General features: G+C 45.9%; 1 protein-coding gene across 1 annotated transcript in view; it reads right to left on the bottom strand.

The window, feature by feature from the left end:
* The window catches only part of igfbp1a (insulin-like growth factor binding protein 1a), a 1218336-nt gene that overhangs the window by 224307 nt on the left and 971818 nt on the right, over nucleotides 1-22211 (bottom strand). The window lies entirely within an intron of this gene.

Here is a 22211-nt window from a genome sequence, read left to right as displayed (position 1 = left end):
ATAGAATAAGTACACCCAGCACCTGGTATCCACCTGGTTACAGTCAATGTGCGCATTAATGCAATGGAATTCCTTCCTATTCATGAATAACATTGCATCAGGGCTCAGTGTCCATATGGTGCTCAGTGATGGGGCACTGCACTTTTGGAGAACCAGTATTCTCAAGATATGAAATGCCTCCTCTTCTTGATGCTTATCATTCTTAAGGAAATTATAAAGTCCGAGACATTGGCGAATGGTTAATAATAATTAATCTGATTTATGCAGTGGTGCACTGCACACTGCCTCATCTGACAGATGTAAAAAAAGCAGCTTTAAATTCAAGACAATTTGAGCTGTTATGGATGTCCATCCTGGTTGTAAAGTAAATGTGGGAGACATCCAGTAGTACCATGACTACCCAGTGTGGCACAAGCCCCAAAGACACAACATCACATGCCATATGTAACTGTGGTGTGATACATACACAACACTTTGTGTGTAGGTTTACATCCTCTGTACAGGCACACACTTACTTCTGCCTAAGGCTGTAGAATGTGTCCTCATCCTCTAACTCCCTGAAAACAAGATGAATTCCAAATGAAAGGCCTATGTTTTTGCAGAGGGAGCTTTTTGCAGTAACAGAGATACATCCTTAAATCATATCTGGTAAAATATAAAGAGACAAAAGTAAAGGATATGTTAAATTATAATCTTTTGTTTGAAAAGCAATACCACCAAAGTTACTGCATATAGCCCAAGCAGCATAAAAATGATCAACAAATGTCAATCAGAATAGCTTTATAAGAAGCCCAGTAGTGTCTAGTATTAGCTGTGTGTCTACTGTGGGTGTTGTGCACTTGATTATAGACACATTGGACACAATGTAATGGAGCCTTTAAGAGTGGGAAATGGGGCAGTGGTGGTGGTGGAGGTAGGAGGGGAGGAGACTTAATTAGATTGAACAAAATCTCATGCCCCAATAGCGGGTCGAGATGTAGAGATTAAGAGATTAAGATAACAGCATTGCAACGGTGGGTCATGCCTCACACCGTCTGGTGGTGTGTTCCTATTTTCAATAGATTTGCATCCCTTGAATACTCATTATCTTATAACATTTTCAAATTAAGTCCGATCTTCATATGGATATGGGTTGTTTGCTGGATTTGGTGCTGCAGTCAGTTACTAACCTTTCCATGGAGAAAGCCAAGCACTTACATACCTCAGATATGGCAGAAACCCTGGCATGCATAGACTCTTTCATTGCCCATGCTGACTACACATGACTTTTGCCATCTTCATTATATGTCCCACTAACTTTTGGTGCATATCCTGCAGTCTCATAGAGGCTGGGACCAGAGGTCCATCATCAGTGGGGGACTCAGCAAGGGCCTGGTCCCTAGTAGTCCTCAAAGTGTCAGGGACCTTGGCTGCCATAGTTCCCCTCAGCTGCTGGGACATGTGCGCAATATGATTGCTACATTATGTTTCTGAATCTAAATGCAAACCCTCTACAATCCACATGGGTGTAATTGCACTGAAGGCAATTGTGACAAAGGCAGGTAGAGAAGGAAGTGTATCCTCTGGTCAGTGGTGTCATTATTCTCAGAACTGGAGTCGTTAAGTTCCTGCTGTTGCTGTGGCCTGTGCTTGGGATAGTAAAGGCCTGTCATGGGGAGCAAAAGGAACCACACTAAGGATCAGTCTACTAGCACATCATATTTCCTTGTATGTTTCCTATGCCAGCACCAGGCTGGATACATTCTCACCCTTATACCTGGCCATTCCAGCCTTGCTGTCTGTGATCACTCAGCTGCCCTCCTCTCCTGCACACTTCAGTACCTCTTCCTCTGCAGGGGTAAGCAGCTTCAGGTCCGGTACTCCACCTCCAGTCCTTGACCTGTCCTTTGAGGATTGGTTTGTTTCTCTTGCATGACAATGTACAGATTTAGTGAAATGTCAAGTGACACCTAACCCGGATGTCTGCACACATCCCCATCATGCATATTGGCTTTATGTTGAATCCAAGCACTCACAAAAGCTCAAGTGTCACATGCTTTAGCCTCAATTGCCATGTAATATTGAGGCTGATCACACATTTGCCTGTCTGACCAGATTGTTGACTCGCAAAGATACATTACTTGATGACTCCATGAAAGACCCTTTGGTATTAAATAACCGTGTCACTTACCCTGGTGAATAGGAACAGGTCATTGATCCTATTCCTGCACTGGACCCAGGTTCTTTGGAGGACCCACAGTTGCTCACTTGCTCTTCAATCTCCCACCAGGCCTCTTTGATCAGGCAGGAGGGTCTTCTGTTGTTATTTGTGGGAAAGATCCTCCTATTCCATGCACCTTAATTTTGTTAACTAGCCTTTCATATGGTAATTGTGAAAGGCTTTCTTAAAATCCATAGGGACAACATTCTTTGTTTTCTCTTCATCAACCTTCTCTGTTGCTTCATCAAAAAATTAAACTGAATTAGTCAAGTCACGTACTGCTTTAACAAATCCAAGCTGGTTCCCATTGATTTAACTCAAAACTCTCCAAGTTGATTTTTTTTCCTCTGATTATTGTTTCCACAATCCTACCCACCACTGATGTTAAATTAGCCAGCCTGGTAGTTGCCATGATTGTCCTTAAACCCTTTCTTGAATATCCCCATATCTAGGGAAGATTGTATGATTAAGACAAGCCCTTCCACTATCATCACCATGCCACTTCCTTTCGCAACCTGGGAGCCACTGAGACCAGACGATTTAGCTACTCTAGGCATAGCCAGCCTTTTCAGTGCAACCTTCCTATCAATTTTCCCCCCATCTATTACCTCTAACATCTCTGCTTCTACAAGAAATTTGAGGGTAAGAGTCTTGAACCAGTCACTGGGGAACATTTTCTGAGCAGACAGTTCTGGGGGGCAGGGGGCTGTGTCAGCATTCTTCTCCTTCGTAAATACCGATGTAAAGTACTTATTAAGTTTTCTCATTGTGTCCTGCACCTCTTAAGCAATTATCGCCCTCTTTGCTCCTAACAGGATTGATTCTGCATCCCACTACCTGCTTAGTAATTACATGATGTGGAGATGCCGGCGTTGGACTGGGGTAAACACAGTAAGAAGTTTAACTACACCAGGTTAAAGTCCAACAGGTTTATTTGGTAGCAAAAGCCAAACAAGCTTTCGGAGCTGCAAGCCCCTTCTTCAGGTGAGTGGGAATACTGTTCACAAACAGAGCATATAAAGACACAGACTCAATTTACATGAATAATGGTTGGAATGCGAATACTTACAACTAATCAAGTCTTTAAGAAACAAAACAATGTGAGTGGAGAGAGCATCAAGACAGGCTAAAAAGATGTGTATTGTCTCCAGACAAGACAGCCAGTGAAACTCTGTGGGGGTTACAGATAGTGTGACATGAACCCAATATCCCGGTTGAGGCCGTCCTCGTGTGTGCGGAACTTGGCTATCAGTTTCTGTTCAGCGACTCTGCGCCGTCATGTGTCGCGAAGGCCGCCTTGGAGAACGCTTGCAAGAAAGGATGTCCCGAGGCATGGTACATTGGGGAAACTATGCAGACGCTGCGACAACAGATGAATGAACACCGCTCGACAATCACCAGGCAAGACTGTTCTCTTCCTGTTGGGGAGCACTTCAGCGGTCACGGGCATTCGGCCTCTGATATTCGGGTAAGCGTTCTCCAAGGCGGCCTTCGCGACACATGACGGCGCAGAGTCGCTGAACAGAAACTGATAGCCAAGTTCCGCACACACGAGGACGGCCTCAACCGGGATATTGGGTTCATGTCACACTATCTGTAACCCCCACAGAGTTTCACTGGCTGTCTTGTCTGGAGACAATACACATCTTTTTAGCCTGTCTTGATGCTCTCTCCACTCACATTGTTTTGTTTCTTAAAGACTTGATTAGTTGTAAGTATTCGCATTCCAACCATTATTCATGTAAATTGAGTCTGTGTCGTTATATGCTCTGTTTGTGAACAGAATTCCCACTCACCTGAAGAAGGGGCTTGCAGCTCCGAAAGCTCGTGTGGCTTTTGCTACCAAATAAACCTGTTGGACTTTAACCTGGTGTTGTTAAACTTCTTATAGTAATTACATGCCAGTAAAAGATTTTTGGGTTCACTTTTATGTTAACTGCTAATTTACTCTCAGATCCTTTCTTTCCTAATCTTAATCTCCTCTTTTCTTCCCCTCTCAACTTGTTGTATTTGATCTGGTACTTTCTTGAAGGATTCAGCTGGCATGCAGAATTCACCCTCTTTTTTTCCATTTTCATCACATTCTCTATCTCCCTCCTCACCCAAGAAGCACTGGCTTTTACATTTCCACAGTAAGAAGTTTAACAACACCAGGTTAAAGTCCAACAGGTTTATTTGGTAGCAAAAGCCACACAAGCTTTCGGAGCTGCAAGCCCCTTCTTCAGGTGAGTGGGAATTCTGTTCACAATCAGAGCTTATAAAGACACAAACTCAATTTACATGAATAATGGTTGGAATGCGAATACTTACAACTAATCAAGTCTTTAAGAAACAAAACAACATGAGTGGAGAGACATGAGTGGAGTTACATTTCCGCCATGTTGGAACTGAAGTTAGAACAGTGTGAAACACCCTTATTCCCCCCAGAGCTGTCTGCTCAGATAATATTCCCCAATGACTGGTTCAAGGCTTTTACCCTCAAATTTCTACCCCTATGGGTGCTCAGCTTGCCTGTACCTTCGTAGCATGGGAATGGAATTTTTAATCCGTGTAAATTGTTAATAATCAAGAAGTAATTACAGCTGTGAATAGCGTTCAGTGTTTATTTGAAATTAAATTCTGAAGCAATGAAGAGCTGTGAGCACATCTGTAATTCATTCCTAACTTGTTATTTTGTATAACATAGTCACAAACTATTTTCTTTCTGTTGGCAGAAAGTGGTGACAATCATAGCAAGGCAAAGTGATGAAGAACTGGAAGTCACTTTCCCACACTATGGAGATCTCCAAATGGCTCAGTGAGATAATCCAGTGAATTGCTAAACCATATGGAATAGGAAGGCCTAGGGTTCAATCGTTGGACTTTGCTGAGTTAAACAGGACGTTTATTAGGTCATTGAGATGTAACAGTTTGCTTCAGTGCACCTGAGCTAACAAGAGGAATTTCAGCCATGCTTTCCACTCCTGATAACCATCCAGCAACTGCTGTTGGAAGTGTTGGATAAATATTGGATCCAGTTTGGCTCTGATGTCCACTGTGACTGAACAGTTTGCAGCCACCCACCGAAAAAGAGTAAATTATCAGAAGGCAATGGAGGTCATGAAGTTGCCCGCACGGTAGGAGGGCAGGGGCTAAAATGAATGCCCGAATTCTGTCAGGAATTCACGCAGGTGATAGAAATATTACATGCATTTTCTGATCTGGAATCATTCAGCTAAGGGTATTTTCAGGAATTCTGGAGCAGCTAATATTCAAATATATAATAACAATTCACCCCACTGACTTTTATGAAATATTTTGGAGGAGATTCAAGTAGGTCACAGAAAACTTTGGAATAGATTTTTATGGAGTTTCATGTGGAGACTCCACAACATATCTGAAATGATGCCGGGAAGATGGATCCGGAAGTTCTGCCCCCATTTTCAGCAGATCCTGGTAGGGGAACAGGGGCAGGACGCAATTCACACGTGGAGGAAACAAACTCCACAGGGCCATTTAAATCCAGTGCTGATTGAGTTCAGAGACCACCTTCACTGAAGCGTGAACCCTATCCTGCAGTGTGTGCATTACAATTTTCTAGAGTAGATGTAAATGCGCGGAAAGGACGGATAAGGTCAATGAAACTGTAAAGCTGTCGCATTATTCAAATTTTGAACAAAACATTGTGGGCAAAATTTTGTCTTTTTTGACTTAAGTGACTCAGGCGGAAAAGGTGGTGCGTGGCCTGTTGGCTTTCCCAGCCATATTTTTCTGACTGATAATCGAAGAATCTTGAAAGAATTCTGAATGAGCCTGTCCCGCCAGCAACCCCAGCCCATGACAGCCTGGGGAGCTCTTTTTAAAGAATGCCCCAAACTGAAAAGAATGAAAGTGAAAAAGGAATCCCCCCACTATGAACACGGAGTATGGGACACCCCACCCACCCCTCCCCCACCATCATCACTCCCCCCCCACCGACCCCTCCTCCACCACTACCACTCCCCCCCACCACCACTCTCCCCCCTCCTTCCCACCACCACTCTCCCCCCCCACCACCACTCTGCCCCCCTCCCCCCCCACCACCACTCTCCCCCCCTCCCACCACCAACCCCCCCACTCCCGCCACCCCCCCCACCCCCCCCACTCTCCCCACCCCCCCCACCCCCCACCCCCCCCACCCCCCCACCCCCCCACCCCCCCCACCCCCCCCACCTCCCCACCCCCCCACCCCCCACCCCCCCACCCCCCCCACCCCCCCCACCCCCCCCACCCCCCCCACCCCCCCCACCCCCCCACCCCCCCCCACCCCCCCACCCCCCCACCCCCCCCACCCCCCCCACCCACCCCCACCCCCCACCCCCCCCCACCCCCCCCACTCCCCCCCACCCCCACCCCCACCCCCACCCCCACCCCCCCCCCCCAGTGCTAACCACTGTGCTACCGTGCCGCCCAAAGGTCCACTAATGACATTTATATGTGTGGTAATAGAGTTCCCAACCTTTTGTGACAAGAACCCCATTACATCATTAGTGGCAGAGTTGGTGGGGGATATCTTAACAGAAATCCTGCCATCCATTTTGGGACTCCTGGTTGATTCTGTGCCCCATCTAACTTCCCCACCCTCAGAAACAGTAACAGAAAATAGCCCCCCCCGCCCCACCCCAGGTGTGTCTGTGAGTTGAAAAAAAAAACAATGTTTACACCTTCAATACATGTCTGTTGAAATAACTCAAAGTGCTATCATTAGAGCATTATTACTGTTTGACTGCTTCCATAACCTTTCATTATCACAGCGGGGGACTGTAAATTCACAGTTTAATTGAAAACTCAAAGGGGTTATTAAAGGATTAGCTATCTTTGAGGGGAGGTTACAAATACAAATGTTTATTTTTATAAAGGATTACATACTTGAGGGGATTTAAATGTGTTTGGAATGAATGTTTTTATACAGTGAAGTTTGTAATGGACAGTTAGAAATTTCTTTTATTTTGTATCCACGCGACCCTTGAGGACTCCCCATGATGGATACTGGATGAGTTGGCATGGAGGATGTAAAGGCAAAGGGTGATGGGTGGAAGGGGACATGGGTAGGCATGAGATGGCACTAATTTGGCATAGAGGGTATGAGAGGCCATTAGGGCGGTTGGGGGATGTAGGTTGGCAATGGAGTATGGCAAGTGGGGTAGTGGTTGAGCAGGTGAGGGCTAGAGGGCCTAATATTGAACGGCACAGATGGGACAAAGTCCCAAAGAACCAAGCTGGGTCTTTCTACAAACCAACCTCAACATTCAGCAGCCCTTGCCATTGGCTGATCTGTGTCCAGTTGCTGTGCACCTGACTTCAGCACAAAACTGCATCACCGAAACAAAGATCCCACTATTTGATACACTTCTTCCCTAGGCCGGTGCGGTGAGCTGGAAAGTTCCCTGACTCTGCACACTTGCCTCCACTCCTCTTCAAGGGGGCGATTCTCCCAGTCTGCTGCGCTGTTGTAGCAGCGGGCTAGGAGACTCAAGCGGAGGCTGCTCAGCGGGCACCCCGCTGTGTGCCACAGCCTCTGCGCATCTCCTGCCACTGGATTTCCCCAGCCTCGTGCCAAAAATGAGCATGGAGCTGTGTAAAGTATTCTAATGTTCATTTACATGTAATTAACAGGCCCGGGACTGAAGTCTCCGGGCGCGCTGGCCTCTCTCCCCCCCACACAGAGTGTTTCATTCCAGTGGGATTTACAAGAGCTCCCCAATTGCAGGGAGCTGGTGGCCCGATCCCGCTGCAATGAAGGGAGGCCATGGAGGCCCTCCAGGAGGTCGGGGTAAGGGGGGATGCTCCCTGGGCATTGCCATCTTGACAGTGCCAGCCCAAGGGGCAGAGTGGCAATGCTTGGGGACACCTTGGCACTGCCCACTGGGCATTGGGTGCTGCCAAGGGGGCAGGGCCAGATGGAGTGGGGCCAATAGTGGGGCGGGTCCTTTGGGGGGGAGATCAGTGGCGGTGGGTGTGGAAGGTCCTGCTGCCACTCTGCATTTGGGCTTGGTGGCACAGTGAGGGAGGCCAGCGATTGGTGTTGGCCATTGGGGTGAGGGGTGGGAGGTGGCTTGGGCCTGCCGGAGGTGTCCGGGCTGTGGTGGGCGGGGTCAGGACAGTTGCGGGGGGGGGGGGGGGGGAGGGGGGCGTTGGGACTGTGGGGGGTGGGCGGGGTGGGGGGGTCGGAACTACCGGTGGGGCTGGGGAGGATCGGGTGATTGGGACTGCCCTGGTGGGGGGAGTAAGATTGAGGGCGGGGGGGGTGGTGTTGGTTGAGGCTGGCTCAGACGCATCTGGGAGGCCAACGGTTGGTCCATGTGGGGATCGGTGGGGCAGTATTGTGGGGCCACAGAGCTGACCAGCAGTTGAGCTGGCCAGCAATCAGGAGGCTGGTAGTGCGGGACTACTGCACGTGCGCTGATCTCAGCGTTGACAGATCGATGCATGCGTAGTAACCCACTCAGCGTTATGTTGCCAACCTCTCGGGTGGGAATAGGCCCTCCCCCACTGATTTCTAATGAGATTCATGTCAGTGCACTCTGTGGCACACAGAGTGTGGAAGATTCATTTTGAAACTGCCGCTGAATAAACTAACGGGATTTACTCTAGTTTTTATGTGAATTCGACACTTAGAATTTTTAGAATCTCACCCCAGATCTGTAGCTTAACTCCTCTCTAAGTCTTTGAAGGCCTGCTGTTTTTTTTTTCTGTGGACTAGTTAATTTATGGGAAGGCGATGGCCTAGTATTATTATCGCTGGACTATTAATCCAGAAACGCAGCTAATGTTCTGGGGACCCGGGTTTGAATCCCGCCATTGCAGATGGTGGAATGTGAATTCAATAAAAAGAAATGTCTGGAATCAAGAATCTACTGATGACCATGAAACAATTGTCGATTGTTCAAAAAATCCATCTGGTTCACAAATGTCCTTTTGGGGAGGAAATCTGTCTCCTTACCTGGTCTGGCCTACATGTGACTCCAGAGCTACAACAATGTGGTTGACTCTCAACTGCTCTTAGGCAAATCGGGATGGGCAATAAATGCGGGCCAGTCAGAGATGCCCATGTCACACAAATGAATAAAATATATTCAGAATTTACTGTGAAAATCCCCTAGTTGCCACACTGCAAGAGGAGCACTCTGGAGGAGGATGACCTGAGTGGGCCTGGAGGTCTGGAGTGCATCTGCTTCAATGAGAGGAGCGTAACGGGTAAGACAGACGAACTTAGGGCCTTAATGCTTACGCGGAATTTGGATGTGGTTGCGGTGACGGAGACATGGTTAAAAGAAGGACAGGACTGGCAGCTGAATATTCCGGGGTATAAGTGTTTTAGGCGAGACAGAGGAGGGGCTAAAAAAGGTGAGGGAGGAGCGATATTAGTTCGGGAGCATATTACCGCGGTGCAGAGGGTGGACAATGTAGAGGGGTCATGTACTGAGTCACTGTGGGTGGAGCTCAGAAACAGGAAGGGTGCAGTCACTATGCTGGGGGTGTACTACAGACCACCCAACAGCCCACGGGAAGTGGAGGAAAGGATATATCAGGAGATGCTGGATAGGTGCAGAAAGAATAGGTTCTTTGGAACAGTATGTAGATAGCCCGACTAGAGAGGGGGCTATACTGGACCTAGTTCTGGGAAATGAGCCCGGTCAGGTCGTCAAAGTTTCGGTAGGGGAACATGTGGCAAATAGTGACCACAACTCTGTTAACTTTAGGATAGTAATGGACAAGGATGAGTGCTGTCCGACAGGCAGGGTGCTAAATTGGGGGAAGGTTAACTATAACCGGATTAGGCAGGAATTGGTGGATGTTGATTGGGAGAGGATGTTCGAGGGTAAGTCCACGTCTGGCATGTGGGAGTCTTTTAAGGAACAATTGATAAGGCTGCAGGACAGGCATGTGCCTGTAAAAAGGAAAGATAGGAAAGGTAGGATTCGAGAGCCGTGGATAACCAGGGAAATTGAGGATCTGATTAAAATGAAAAGGGAGGCGTACGTTAAGTCCAGGCAACAGAAAACAGATGGAGCTCTGGAGGAATACAGAGAGACTAGGAAAGAACTCAAATATGGAGTTAGAAGGGCAAAAAGAGGTCACGAGATGTTCTTGGCAGGCTGGATTAAGGAGAATCCTAAGGCATTCTGTTCAAACGTTAGGAACAAAAGAGTTGTCAGGGAGAAAATCGGACCTCTCGGGGACAAAGGAGGGGAATTATGCTTAGAACCCAAGGGAATAGGGGAGATCCTAAATGAATACTTTGCATCGGTATTCACAAAGGAGAGGGACTTGTTAACCGGGAGTGTCTCAGAGGGAGGTGCTGACCCATTAGAGAAAATCTCCATTACAAGGGAGGAAGTGTTAGGTTTTTTAGGGAACATTAAAACTGACAAAGCCCCAGGGCCTGATGGCATCTATCCTTGACTGCTCAGGGAGACGAGAGATGAAATTCTGGGCCTCTGACGGAAATCTTTGTCGCTTCTTTGGACACAGGTGAGGTCCCTGAGGATTGGAGGATAGCAAATGTGGTCCCGTTGTTTAAGAAGGGTAGCAGGGATAACCCAGGAAATTATAGGCCGGTGAGCTTGACGTCCGTGGTAGGGAAGTTGTTGGAGAGGATTCTTAGAGACAGGATGTATGCGCATTTAGAACGGAACAATCTCATTAGTGACAGACAGCATGGTTTTGTAAGAAGGAGGTCGTGCCTTACAAATTTGGTGGAGTTTTTTGAGGAAGTGACAAAAATGGTTGACGAAGGAAGGGCCGTGGATGTCGTCTATATGGATTTTAGTAAGGCATTTGACAAAGTCGCACATGGCAGGTTGGTTAAGAAGGTTAAGGCTCATGGGATACAAGGAGAGGTGGCTAGATGGGTGGTGAACTGGCTTGGCCACAGGAGACAGAGGGTAGCGGTCGAAGGGTCTTTTTCCGGCTGGAGGTCTGTGACCAGTGGTGTTCCGCAGGGCTCTGTACTGGGACCTCTGCTATTTATGATATATATAAATGATTTGGAAGAAGGTGTAACTGGTGTTATCAGCAAGTTTGCGGATGACACGAAGATGGCTGGACTTGCGGATAGCGATGAGCATTGTCGGGCAATACAGCAGGATATAGATAGGCTGGAAAATTGGGCGGAGAGGTGGCAGATGGAATTTAATCCAGATAAATGTGAAGTGATGCATTTTGGAAGAACTAATGTCGGGGGGAGTTATACAATAAATGGCAGAGCCATCAAGAGTATAGAAACACAGAGGGACCTAGGTGTGCAAGTCCACAAATCCTTGAAGGTGGCAACACAGGTGGAGAAGGTGGTGATGAAGGCATATGGTATGCTTGCCTTTATAGGACGGGGTATAGAGTATAAAAGCTGGAGTCTGATGATGCAGCTGTATAGAACGCTGGTTAGGCAACATTTGGAGTACTGCATCCTGTTCTGGTCGCCGCACTACCAGAAGGACATGGAGGCGTTAGAGAGAGTGCAGAGAAGGTTTACCAGGATGTTGCCTGGTATGGAGGGTCTGAGCTATGAGGAGAGATTGGGTAAACTGGGGTTGTTTTCCCTGGAAAGACGGAGAATGAGGGGAGATCTAATAGAGGTGTACAAGATTATGAAGGGGATAGATAGGGTGAACGGTGGAAAGCTTTTTCCCAGATCAGAAGTGACGATCACGAGGGGTCACGGGCTCAAGGTGAGAGGGGCGAAGTATAACTCAGATATTAGAGGGATGTTCTTTACACAGAGGGTGGTGGGGGCCTGGAATGTGCTGCCAAGTAGGGTGGTGGAGGCAGACACGCTGACATCATTTAAGACTTACCTGGATAGTCACATGAGCAGCCTGGGAATGGAGGGATACAAACGATTGGTCTAGTTGGACCAAGGAGCGGCACAGGCTTGGAGGGCCGAAGGGCCTGTTTCCTGTGCTGTACTGTTCTTTGATCTTTGTTTGTTCTTTGTTCTGCAGCGCCTGTTCAGATACATTGAGGGAGAATTTAGTATGGCCAATGCACCTAAATCTTTCGGACTGTGGGAGGAAACTGGAGCACCCGGAGGTAAACCCACGCAGACACAGGGAGAACGTGCAAACTCCACACTGACAGGGATCCAAGCCAGGAATTGAATCCGGGTTCCTGACGCTGTGAGGCAGCAGTGCTAACCACTGTGCCACCGTGCCACCTAAAGGCTCAACACTGGAGTTTAATATCTTCAGAAAATGACACTTTTAACTTCCAGTGATTACATTTAAGATCAAGTATGCCAACATCTGGGGGTGTAGGAGTCAAGTTAAGAGAGAAATCAGGAGGGCTCAAAGGGGACACAAAATTGTTTTGGCAGATAAGGCAAAGAAGAATCCAAAGAGCTTCTACAAATACATAAAGGGCAAAAGAGTAACAAGGGAGAGAGTAGGGCCTCTTAAGGATCAACAAGGTCATCTATGTGCGGATGCACAAGAGATGGGTGAGATCCTAAACGAATATTTCTCATCAGTATTTACTGTTGAGAAAAGCATGGATGTTAGGGAACTTGGGGAAATAAATAGTGATGTCTTGAGGAGTGTACATATTACAGAGAAGGAGGTGCTGGAAGTCTTAAGGCGCATCAAGGTAGATAAATCTGCAGGACCTGATTAGGTATATCCCAGGACGTTGTAGGAGCCTAGGGAGGAAATTGCGGGTCCCCCTAGCAGAGATATTTGAATCATCGATAGTCACGGGTGAGATGCCTGAAGATTGAAGAGTGGCAAATGTTGTGCCTTTGTTTAAAAAGAACTGCAGGAAAAAGCCTGGGAAATACAGGCCAGTGAGCCTCACATCTGTGGTGGGTAAATTGTTGGAAGGTATTTTGAGAGACAGGATCTACAGGCATTTAGAGACGCAAGTACTGATTAGGAACAGTCAGCATGGCTTTGTGAGTGGAAAATCATGTCTGACAAATTTGATTGAGTTTTTTGAAGGGGTAACCAAGAAAGTAGATGAGGGCAGTGCAGTTGATGTTGTCTACATGGACTTTAGCAAGGCCTTTGACAAGGTACTGCATGGTAGGTTGTTGCATAAAGTTAAATCTCACGGGATCCAGGGTGAGGTATCTAAATGGATACAAAATTGGCTCCTTGACAGAAGCCAGAGGGTGGTTGTAGAGAGTTGTTTTTCAAACTCTGTGTGTGCCTCAGGATCAGTGCAGGGTCCACGGTTATTTGTCATTTATATTAATGATTTGGATGAGAATATAGGAGGCATGGTTAGTAAGTTTGCAGATGACACCAAGATTGGTGGCATAGTGGACAGTGAAGAAGGTTATCTCCAATTGCAACGGGATCTTGATCAATTGGGCCAGTGGGCTGACGAATGTGAGGTGATGCATTTTGGTAGATTGAACCAGGGCAGGACTTACTCAGTTAATGGTAGGGCATTGGGGAGAGCTACAGAACAAAGAGATCTAGGTGTACGTGTTCATAGCTTCTTGAAAGTGGAGTCACAGGTGGACAGAGTGGTGAAGAAGGCATTCGGCATGGTTTCATCGGTCAGAACATTGAATACACGAGTTGGGATGTCTTGTTGAAGTTGTACAAGACATTGGTAAGGCCACACTTGGAATACTGTGTGCAATTCTGGTCACCCTATTATAGAAAGGATATTATTAAACTAGAAAAAAGTGCAGAAAAGAATTACTAGGATGCTACCAAGACTTGATGGATTGAGTTATAAGGAGAGGCTGAATAGACTGGGACTTTTTTCTCTGGAGCATAGGAGGCTGAGGGATGACCTTATAGAGGTCTATAAAATAATGAGGGGCAGAGACAAGGTAGATAGTCAATATCTTTTCCCAAAGGTAGGGGTGTCTAAAACTAGAGGGCATAGGTTTACGGTGAGAGGGGAGAGATACAAAAGTGTCCAGAGGGGCAATTTTTTCACACAGAGGGTGGTGAGTGTCTGGAACAAGCTGCCAGAAGTAGTAGTAGAGGCAGGTACAATTTTATCTTTTAAAAAACATTTAGATAGTCACATAGGTACGATGGGTATAGAGGGATATGGGCCAAATGCGGCAATTGGGATTAGTTTAGGAGTTTAAAAAAAATAGGACGGCATGGATAAATTGGGCTGAAGGGCCTGTTTCCATGCTGTAAACCTCTATGACTCTATCTGCACCTGATCTGCATTTCCATCAGGTGAGGCTGCATGACCATGGAGGCACCTGGCACAATTTGCCCTCATCTGCTTTTCTCATTATCAACTTCATTCCTCTCTCATATTGTCTCAAACATGGTTTGAAATTTTAACTTTGTCTCAGACTTTAAACTGTGACTGTGCCAATGCCATTACATAATGTATTTTGAATTAGTCGGACTTACATAAGATTTGGCACAAGAAAATATTTATTGTGAACAGACTCTATTCTCCATCACTTAATGTTCCTTCTTGAATTGGAATGAATATTAAACTCCTCACTGACATGTAGCTTTTATAAACTGCATTTGGATTTAATCAGAGGAGATTTATTGCATTGGAATACTAGTTGCACACTTGGCTACTTGAGATGTCATGAGGGTTTTCGCCTCTCCCTGGAGATCACATGGTCTGGAATGGGGAGGTGGGGGTGAGTTAATAGGTTGTAATGAACAAAGCATCGTAGCTGTGAGGGACAGCTCAGTGGATAGGATATTGGTATGTAGATAGGCTGGGAAATTGGGCGGGGATCCTGGATTCAGGATTCAATCCTGGACCGGGGAGCGGCGCGGGCTTGGAGGGCCGAAGGGCCTGTTCCTGTGCTGTATTGTTCTTTGTCTTTGTCTTTGTAACTTTATAGAGTTGTGTTGCAAGTTGGAAAGTTCAGAAGGATCAATAATTTTTTTTAGATATTCTTCTTGATTTTGTGCTGTGAGTTTTGTAATCTCACTCTTTTATTACAAATTCCACGAACTGCGGTAAACAGTTTTCTTTTATGTAAGAGGCACTTCTTAGAACTGGGCCCATCCATGACCTCTTTAGCTCCATTTTGGTTTCCTGGTCTAAATTGGTTTTGCAATATCGCCAAACAACTTTTTTTTTGTCAATTATACACACAGATACCATGCAGCACGGTGGAATAGTGGTTAGCATTGCTGCCTCGCAGTACCAGAGACCCAGGTTTGATTCCCAGCTTGGGTCACTGTCTGTGTGGAATTTGCACATTCTCCCTGTGTCTGTGTGGGTTTCCTCCGAAGGCTCTGGTTTCCTCCCACAGTCCAATGATGTGCTGGTTATGTTGACTGGCCATACTAAATTGACCCTAGTTGTGGGGAGATTAGCAGGGTAAATATGTAGGATTACGGGGATAGGGTGGGATTGTTGTCGGTGCAGGCTCAATGGGCCGAATGGCCTCCTTCTGTATTGTAGGGATTCTATAATTCGGAATACTGGCCAGCCAGCGACGTCTATGTCCGAAGATTGAATACCAATTATTACAAAATTTCTGTCATCACATAACGTTCCTTGTACTACTTGTAACTTTATAGGTTTGCGACAGTATCCACATTAGGGTGCATAGTTGAGATTCACACAGCAGGGAATAAATTCACTTTATGAAAATATTTGATGGGATAGATATAGCAAGAGAAGAAATATTAAGTGGTTTAACATATTTGAAATTGGGGGAAATCACCAGATCCAGATGAAATATATCCCAGGCTGCAAAGAAAAGTCAAAAGGAAATAATGAAGGTTCTGACCATCATTTTCCAGTCCTCACTGGCTCTAGGCATGATGCAGGAGGGCTGGAGGACTCCGAACTGTTATAGAAAAGTGATTGAGTACATTATTGGCCCAGACCTTCCGGTCACCAAATAGCCAGAGACACCTTGGGAATTACTGGGTAAGTTGCATTTTCCAATTGGCAATTTCCCTGCTCCCCAAGATCCCCTGAAAATATCTTTAAATCTGATTTAGAGTCATAGAAGTTGGAAGGTTCTAACCTCCTTACCTGGAGAGTTACCTAGGAAATATTAGAGATAAATAAACCCTATCTAACTCCAAAGTAACTGTACAACTGATGCCCCCCCCCCCTCCAATTCCCCACTGAATGCACCAACCTGCTGACCCTCCAACACACCTGACCGCCCTCAATTCTACCCCAGCCCTCCGGCACCTGACTGACCCTCAAACCTACCCTGACCCTCCAACTCCCCCAACCCTCTGACCACCTTGACCCTCCAACTCCCTCCTTGAACCTCCAAACACTCAAAGCCTCAGACCACCCTTGACCGTTAATGCCCCACCCCTCTGACCCTGACCCTTTAATGCCCTCTGACCCATTTTGGCCCGATCTTACCATCTTACCCACGTTGCCACCCTATCCAGCAGGTACCCTGCTCACCTTGTCACCTTCCATCCTGTCACCTACCATTGTACAACCCTACCACCACAAGTCTGTCACCCTGCTCATCCTGTCAACCGACCCAGTTGGCACTTTACACATTCTGCCACCTTCCACTCTCCCACCTGTCACCCTTTCCAGCTGGCATCCACCCATCCTGCTCCCTATCCACTCTACCCATGGACCCAATTACCTTTCAATCATTCATTAACACACTGAAAAGCTATTCAGATATCCCAAAGCTTTTCAGTGTCTTACTGAATGAAGACTTACCAAAATAGGACAGCTCGTACAGTAAAAAGCTGACATGCCTTAGTTTCCCCCGACAATCCTCCACTGCAAGGAAGGACTCTGTGAACAGGCACGCTCCGCATTTCTGAGGAGACCTTGGCCAGAAATATGGGAATGTGGAGATGCCGGCGTTAGACTGGGGTAAACACAGTAAGAAGTCTCACAACACCAAGTTAAAGTCCAACAGGTTTATTTGGTAGCAAACGCCACTAACCTGTTGGACTTTAACCTGGTGTTGTGAGACTTCTTACTGTGTTTACCCCAGTCCAACGCCGGCATCTCCACATCCAGAAATATGGGGCCCAACTTAGTGCAAAAAACTAGGAACAAAGTGGCAATCCAATGATGGTTGCCACTCCTTGGAAGATTTGGCCCAATATGTTCAGGAGGTGGGGATTAACTGCAAATTCACTTGTGCTCCTTTATATACAAGGAACTGCAACTGTGAGATTGAGTTAGGAGGTGCATGTTTGCAAAGTGTATCTGTAAATAATAGTTTATAGCACATTAAATTAGTTTCCAGTTCTATCCTTCACCACCTGGCCCTTTGTGTTTGAACACTAATGTTTAAAAAGCGAGAAAGGGATAGATTGAATAATTACAGCCTACTCATCTTAATCTCAGCAGTGGGTATATCATTGCAAAAAATTCTGAGTGTCAGTGTAAGGGGATTTCTCAGGGCATCCCACTGCGGAGTCTTGTATTCAGCTGAATCCAGCTAACACAAAGACTTTGCAAAAGACAGTATGCAGTTAAAGACATTCTTTATTTGACTGTGGTGAACCATAGATGGTTACCACTATGGGTACTGAACCATAGATGGTTAGCACTATGGGTACTTGTACATATGTTGCTGTTGTCACTGTTGGGGTTAGGGTTGGGGTGTTCTACCTGTTGGTATTGTTCTGTGGTACACTCCGGTTGGCTCCGCCTACCTGTAGGAGTATAAAGGTCACTGCACTGCCTGGTGACCCTTTAGTCTGGGATTGTATTGTTATGTAGTATGCTCCATTCTTGTTACTAATAAAAACCTTTATTTCCCGGGTACGATCCAGCCTCCCGAGTGATTTAATTGCGCATCATTGACCAACATGTATTGGGATAGAGATGGTTAGAGGATTCTAACCTCTCTCTGATGTTACATCACATGATCACAACAGGCACACATTTCTGAAGATTTGACCCTCCCGCCCAACCTGTCATCCGAGCTGGACGGTCCAATTACATTCATACACTTTTTTACTTTGGCCAATAGCATTCTACCTTCTAGCAGAATTAGGAATTCATTGGACAACCGACCCCATAGATTCTTCCTGCCGTTGCCTAGTAACCTTGCCTACGCAAATCCAGTAGGTTCAAGGGTCGCCCCTAACGCCTGCAGTCTTTGGAACAAGAAGGGAGTCATCTTTTCTGGTCTGTTTTCTGTCCCTTTATGAGTAGAGGTTGAACATGTCTATTATTTGCAGCTAGAAGCTGAATCCTTTTATTTATCTCATAAACCTTTGTTACTTGTAACTGCCTGGCCTGCCCCTGATAATGGGGTGTATGCTTGATGTTTCATTGTTCCAAAAGAATGTGGTCTGTCTCATTAAACTTATTTCCCATTATGCCAAGGGGTAAATTGTTGGCCAAAGCTCACAAGAAAATACAAAAATACAGTTTAAATCTATGATGCTTGTTCAAAAATGATTATATATGTGATTATACAGACAATATCTTCGTATAGCATATAAGTGTGATATCTTTGATATATATAAGGCACACTGTGGTCCCTATTTTAAACTAATCGACTTTGTTCTAATAGTCTCAGAAAGCAGGTTTCGGTATCCCCTGATACAGTCAGCATAAATCATCGTTTAGAAAGACAGGAATTAATCAAGGATAGTCAGTATAGATTTGTTCAGGGAATGCCATGTCTAACTAATTTGATTGCATTTTTGAGGAGGTAACAAGGAGGGTCAATTAGGTTTGATGTAGTATATATAGACTTCAGCAAGGCTTTTGACAAGGTCCTGCATGGCAAGTTGGTTAGAAAAATAAATGCCCATCAGACCCAAAAGAAAGTGGCAAGTTGGATCCAAATGTTGGCTGAGTGGCAGGAAGGTAAGGGTAATAGTCAACAGGAGTTCTAGTGATGGCAAGGCTGCTTCCAGTGGGGTTTTACAGGACCCAGTGCTGGGTCCTTTGCTTTTCATTGTGTGACTTGGAATTAAATGTTGGGAACATGATTAAGAAATTGTAGATGACACAAGAATTGGTTGATACTGAGAAAGAAAGTGATAGGCTGCAGGAAGATATTAATAGATTGGGCAGCTGAGCAGAAAGTGGCAAATGGAATTCAAATTGGAGAAAAGCAAAGTAAAGCACTTGTGGAGAGAAAACGAAGCAAGGAAATACATAATAAAAGAACGACTCTGAAAAGTATAGATCAGTGATATGCAACCTAGGCTAGTGAGTGGATGCAGAAGGAGCGCACAGATCTCACAGTCAATGTCATGCACAATTAGCACACACCTGACTTTGATAGCGCTTGCTTTACATATTCATCACTTTGGTCATACCGGTAGGAAAAAACCTATGTGGACGGAAACCAGTGGAATATGGCAACTCTGTGCATGGGCAACGGTCAACAAAATGTTCCGTGGGCTGCACTCAGAACCCTGATGGGCCACATGTGCCCCCTGGGCTGCAGGTTGCCCATCACTAGTGTAGAGGAACAGAGGGATCTTGGTGTGCATGACCACATATTATTGAATGTAGAGAAGGTGGCTCAGGAGACATATGGATTACTTTCCTTTTTTAGCCAAGGAATAGATTAGAAGAGCAGGGAGGTTATGCCAGAACCAAATAAACAATTAGGAGGACAACGTTAGTGTACTGCATATGATGGTCAGAGTATTATAGAATTGATGTGATCACACTAAACAGGATATAGAGGAGATTGAGGCAGATGTTGCCAGACATAAATTGCAAAAGGGGAAATCTTGTTTGACTAATCACATTGAATTATTTGAAGTCTCAACGGACAATGCAGACAAGCTTTATGAAGTAGGTATAATTTATCATGATTTTTAAATTTCCAAAATTTTCAATGAAGTGCCACATAATAAAGTAATGAATAAAGGCAGTGCTTGCAGAGCTAGGGGGTAAGGAGTAGAATGGATGACTAGATGGCTATAAGACAGATAGCAGAGAGTGGGGATAAAGATTGACAGAAGGTGAAATGTGCTGCTGCACAGGGGGTCAATGGTGGGACCACATTCTTCACAGTTTATATTAATAATTTAGACTTTGGAATCAAAAATAATTTTCTAAATTTGCGGATGATATCAAATTGGGAGCGGCGGGTGAGGGTTAGACAGTCCTGCGGAGCAATGCAACAAATTACAAGAAGAGTTTAATAAACTTGCAGAATGAGCATCAGTTGACAAATAAGTTTCAAAGGAACTTAAAACTTAGGAGCTGGAGTAGGCCGTTTGACCCTTTGAGCCTGTTCTGCGATTCAATAAGATCATGGCTGATCTGATTGTAGTTTCAACTTTACTTTCCTGTCTATACCTTTTAACACTTGATTCCCTTGCCTTCCAAAAGTCTAACTCAGTCTTGAATAAAATCAATGACCCAGTTTCCACTGCTTTCTGAGAAAGAGAATTCCCACCCCGGGAGCCTCGGGTGAACCTGGATCTGAGGTCACCATTGCAGATGTCGGAGCAGCTTTCTCGAAGGCCAACCCACGGAAAGTGACCGGCACGGATGGGGTACCAGGATGAGCACTTAGATCCTATATGGACCAGCTGGCAGGGGTATTCGCAGACATCGTCAACCTCTCTCCTCTCTTTACAACAATTTGAGGTCCCTATCTGCTTTAAGAAGATGACCAAAGAAAAGCCAAGAAGCCTTAATGACTATCATCTGGTGGTTCTGACATCCATCATTATGAAGTTCTTTGAAAGGTTAGTCGTGGCACGAATCAATTCCGGCCTCCCAGATTGCCAGGATCCACTATAGTCCGCCTACTGCTGCAACAGGTTCACAGAAGACATCATCTCCCTGGCCCTGCGCTCAACCCTGGAACACCTAGATAACAAAGATACCTATGTCAGACTCCTATTTATGGACTACAGCTCAGCCTTGACCACCATCATTCCTACGAAACTCATATCCAAACTCCGTGGCCTGGGACATGGCTCTTTCCTCTGCGATTGGAACCTAGACTTCCTAACCCACAGACCGCAATCGGTAAGGATAGGCACAACACTTCCTCCATGATCATCCTCTACACCGGTGCCCCACAAGGCTGTGTCCTCAGCCCCCTACTAGACTCCTTATACACTTATGACTGAGTGGCCAAATTCCCCTCTAATTCGATTTTCAAGTTTGCTGATGACACCATCGTTGTGCCTGCCGCACAGTCTGTTTTAATCCTTATACGGTGGACAAATAACTGCGAGTAGTCATCTTGTTAGTACAACCAATATTTATGTAAAACACACAATCAATAATCACCCACCCAACCAACAATAAGTTATCTTACAGAAAATACTAAAGTTCATGTCCAATACAAGACCTTGACTTAACTTTGCGTGACTGGCAAGTACCCAAGCAGATATTGGCCTTTATCTGTGCGCTGGTCTCGGTCGTCCTCTGCGTAGTCTGGTCCTTTGGTCTGGTCTGGCACTCTGGCTCTGGTCTTCCTTCCTTCTCGGGTGTGGTGGCTCTCCTCATGCTGGTTGTCGCTGGCGACGGTCACCGTTGTTGTAGCTCGTTCATGGGGTCAGAGAGAGAGAGAGATTCTTGGTTGTGCAGCACCCTGTATACCCTGTTGGGTTTCGCGCTCCTTTTGGCCATTGCCAATCAATTGATCAGGACTTGATCACCCTGATCGATAAAGTCCAATCGGGTGCTGCCACACCAATCTCTGGGTGTGCCCCCAACGGTCATGTCTGTAGGTGCTGGGGGCACGTAGGACACACACCTCCCTCCCAAATAAGGGGTTACGACGCCCCTATGTCTGGTAAACAATCCAGTTTGACCCATATCCTGTGTATTCATTCGTCTGGGTTGCAGCCTGTTTGTCTCTGTCTTTTAGGCTGCAGCCTGTCATTTTAGTTCTTGCCCAATTGTCCCAGAGTGCTTTACAAATCGCCATTTTAGATGGCCCGTTTGGCCACACCACTGTAGTGGGTCGGATCTCAAACAATGTTGAGACGGAGTACAGGAAAGAAATAGAGAATCTGGTGAACTGGTACGATGAAAATAATCTCTCCCTCAATGTCAATGAAACGAAGGAGATAGTCATCGACTTCAGGAAGCGTAGTGGAGGACAAGCCTCTGTCTGCATCAATGGGGGCGAAGTAGAAATGGTCAAGAACTT

This window comes from Mustelus asterias, chromosome 2 (genome assembly GCF_964213995.1).
Source record: "Mustelus asterias chromosome 2, sMusAst1.hap1.1, whole genome shotgun sequence".
NCBI classification, from domain to species: Eukaryota; Metazoa; Chordata; class Chondrichthyes; order Carcharhiniformes; family Triakidae; genus Mustelus; species Mustelus asterias.
This window is presented reverse-complemented; position numbering and strand designations above follow the sequence as displayed.